Raw genomic sequence first — 4150 nt, forward strand, 5'->3', positions numbered from 1 at the left:
CAAATCAGCATGATCTGCAAAAACTAGTAGCACATAGGGATGTAACGATTCACTAAACTTACGATGCGATAAAATTCACGATACAGATTACACGATACAATTTTCTTACAATTTATTTATATATATATTTTTTTTTACAAAATGAGATTTAAGAGAAATTATAAATGAAAAGGTGTCCTTTTATTATTTCTCAGACAAAATGCTGCATATTTCTTTGTGAAATTGAAATGTTAAATAATAAAACTAACTTGAAATTTTAATACAAGTCCCAAATCAAATAAAAAATTATACAACTAAAAGAAATCTCTTCATATAAACAAAGGCTTTGCCTGTGCTCTATTTAAAATCAGAGGCAACCACTGCATTTGAATTACTATCCAAAAAAGATGCTAAATACATGTTATTTGGATTGTATAATTTCAAAATTTGAAGCAGGTGGCACTAATCGAACAGCAGGTATTTACAGGCTGCTGCCCCTTTAAGACCGAATCCAATATAATGATGCACAGGAGATTTCTTTCTCCACTGTTTACGTTCACTTAAGACATAACCGACTGCATTTACGAGAATACTTGCAGAGACAATTATTTTGAGAATTTTGTGTGTGTGTGTTCATTCAAAAGCAAGGATGTGCGAAAGAGGAATCAATTCTGTGTACGTGTCTGAAACGCGGCTTTCTGTGCGCGCTTTGAATGAGTGTGCACAGAAACCAGTGCGCTAGCTCCGAATGTACGCAAATGTTTTAAAATGCTTGAATTTTTAAATCGGCAAGACTTAGAAACAAGTGCAAACGATCAACTACAATCCGTTTCACCCCTACAAGCGAGTGAACAACGCGAATCAAGTTAGGAATTTTATATCACTATTCAAGGTGATACGTTTTGGTAGCCCGACTGGAAAACACAATAGCCCTGGGACGTCGGGCTAGCGATTTTGCGAGCCCTGTTTTCATTTTTGGGTGAACTATTCTTTTAAACTTTCAGATCACAAGGTTTTTCAGATCATGAGAAACAAATTTAGTCCAGGTGTGTCTAAACTTTTGAGTACATGAGTGTTTTATTAATACAGAATACAGAATCTAAAGCTAACCCTACTTATCTTGACTATGACATTATCATGCACAGGAACTCATGCATAGGAACAGGATATTGGTTATGGTTACTCCGACCAGCGGTGGCCTCAGATCATGGTTTATAACTAGGGCACTCTATGATTATGATCTGATTAACTCTAAATGTGTATAACTTAACTACATTCAACGGTGAAGTGAGTTGTCATGCTAGAGGGATATAAAAAGACATGGACAAAGGTTGAAGGAAAATGGGGAGGAGACAGAAAAGAGAAAGTGACTTGAGGGTGGTTGAGTGCAAAGGATTGTTATTTCACATGTATTTGAGTTGCACACCAACGATGACATCACCGTTTCGCCTCCTGAAGTGAAAGAGTGAGTTGACGCAGACTTCCTCTCTGTTTGGGGTAGAAGTTAGAACCACAGAAAGCCAAACACCGGAAAGAGCTTAAATCTGTAAATCATTAGACAGATTACATCTGCAGGCCCTGCCTTATCTGGCGACACTCAGATAAGCCACGGATTGAAAATTAAGTCAAAGAGTCGGCCACCCCTTCTGCTGGATGTTCCCACTTTGCCTCATTGCGAAAATGATGATGTACTGTAGTCGCAAACACAGATCTATGAGACCTGCTGCAGTATCTCTGAAGAGACGAGAACATGCACGTCTGGCATCACCCCGGACTCCCCAGCAGGGCCGACACAGCCACTGCAAACTATGCGTTGTGCTGCTTTCTCATGGAAAATTGATGACCGTTTGTCAATTTCATATTGGCTAATATGAGTTGGAGATAACATTACAGCTAAATGTGCATTTCAAAAGCATGCTAATTTCAACGTTTAAAGCAGGGGGATTGGATTACAGTTGTTTTCCGTGGCCATTTTCACTTAAGTGAGCTCTCAGTACAGGGATATTGCACATCAGTAAGCATCAGCCTTAGTTGTACATCTAATGTAAATGAATGAATAAAAGCTTTGACTAAAACCTTGAGTTGTATTGAAGCAGTAAACCAGGTGGCTGAGTATTTTACAGTTTTTTTTTTTTTTTTTTGATGCACCAATAATATAAAAGACCCTAATGTTCAATAAATAATTAAGTTTACGGGGCTCGAAATTAACTTTAAATTTCTTTAAATAAATTTGAATACAGCTTTAAATTAAAATTTACTTTGTAGCACTGGTGCTCCCAACTTCAAAAAGTTAGGAGCACCAGCAAAAATTTAGGAGCACTCACCAAAAATTAATGAGCACCACAACTACAAATTATATATTAACAGATTTTATCCTTACATTCTTTACTTTAATGCAGATTTTAGATTGGTTTATATTAGCTGTCAATCACTCAGTCACTGCTTTCCACTTACTACGGCGAGAAAAAGAATGGGCTGAAGAAGAGAGAAAATGAAAAGAACACTGACAGATTTCTTTTGTAAACAACCTAAAGTTAATCTGAGTTTGGTTAAACAGAGAGAGAGAGCTCTTCTTTGGTGAGGGTTAGGATGGTGTATGCGGTGTTAAACTTTACATTCCGCTCTGCCAATTGCACGGAACAGGTTAGGGGTGGCTAGGGGTGTGCGATATTGACAAAAAATTATATCTCTATATTTTCTCGGATTTTATCGATAACGATAATTTGACTGCAGTGGACAGCTGACTCCTAAAGTTTTTGATATTCTTCATATTCTTTGTGGTGGTCAGTTCAAAGCAGTGACAGAAATGAATCTTTTCCAATAAGTTGAAATAGATTTTTTTCTTTTTTTAATGGTCATTTTTACCTTAAAGCCATTTTTTCTGAAAGTGTGCATTATCATTTGAGTCAAATTCTTATATTTAATCAGTCAAAACTTTAAATGTGAAATTAAAACCACCAGTAGGTATGAGCAAGTCACTGTTAATAAGTGAGTCATTGCGATTGAACCGAATCATTTAAATGGTTGATTCATTCTCATCACGTCATGTATGTGTGCACGTTTTGTTTGGATTTTGCAATATACTTGATAATGTCAAACCGCACATCGTAAAACAACAATTATGAAATGTGTAGATTCAGTGGCGAATGCTGTTACCTGCAAACTCCGTCCCACAGGCTTTACAGTGAATGCAGTGCATAGAGCACAGTGCATTTTCATAGCGAAGCAACTCGAAGTCTTTCAACCATTCTCGCCGAAAACTGTACGCCTTCTTTTCAGCTGGTGGATCAACATTCACCACATGATCGCTATCACCAGCACCATTATTTGTAACTTTAGGTGGTTTACAAAAGAAATCTGTCAGTGTTCTTTTCGTTTTATCTCTTCTTCAGCCCTTTACATTCCCTGCGGTAGTTAGCTCCCTGTCACCTGACAGCGGAAAGCAGTGACTGAGTGATCGACAGCTAATTTTAACCAATCTAAAATCTGCATTAAAGTTAACAATGTAAAGCTGAAGTTTAATTGGTTATGTAATGTTTGATAGAATGGCAGACCGCACACCGTATCAGCACTCAGAAGGCACATACTCTGATCGTTTTTAGAGATATGAAAACAGGTCGCACGACAACAATTATATGCACTCGCACAAATGCTCCCAAATATATTTTGCGGTCGCACAGATTAAATTTCGGGAGCATATACGACCAAAATGGTCGCAATTTCGAGCCTTGGTTTATTATTTCTAAATAGACTTGGATAGTGGAAATTGTGGCATATTTAATTTGATGTGTGCAGCCATGGCCAAACGTTTTGAGAATGACACAAATATTAATTTTCACAAAGTCTGCTGCTACAGTGTTTTTAGATCTTTTTGTCAGATGTTACTATGGTATACTGAAGCATAATTACAAGAATTTCATAAGTGTCAACGGCTTTTATTGACAATTACAATAAGCTTATGCAAAGAGTATTTGCAGTATTGACCCTTCTTTTTTAAGACCTCTGCAATTCACCCTAGCATGCTGTCAATCAACTTCTGGGCCACATCGTGACTGATGGCAACCCATTCTTGCATAATCAATGCTTGGAGTTTGTCAGAATTTGTGGGTTTTTGTTTGTCCACCCGCCTCTTGAGGATTGATCACAAGTTATCAGTAGGATTAAGGTCTGG

This window comes from Sinocyclocheilus anshuiensis, unplaced genomic scaffold (genome assembly GCF_001515605.1).
Source record: "Sinocyclocheilus anshuiensis isolate Anshui unplaced genomic scaffold, SAMN03320099.WGS_v1.1 scaffold1737, whole genome shotgun sequence".
NCBI lineage: Eukaryota > Metazoa > Chordata > Actinopteri > Cypriniformes > Cyprinidae > Sinocyclocheilus > Sinocyclocheilus anshuiensis.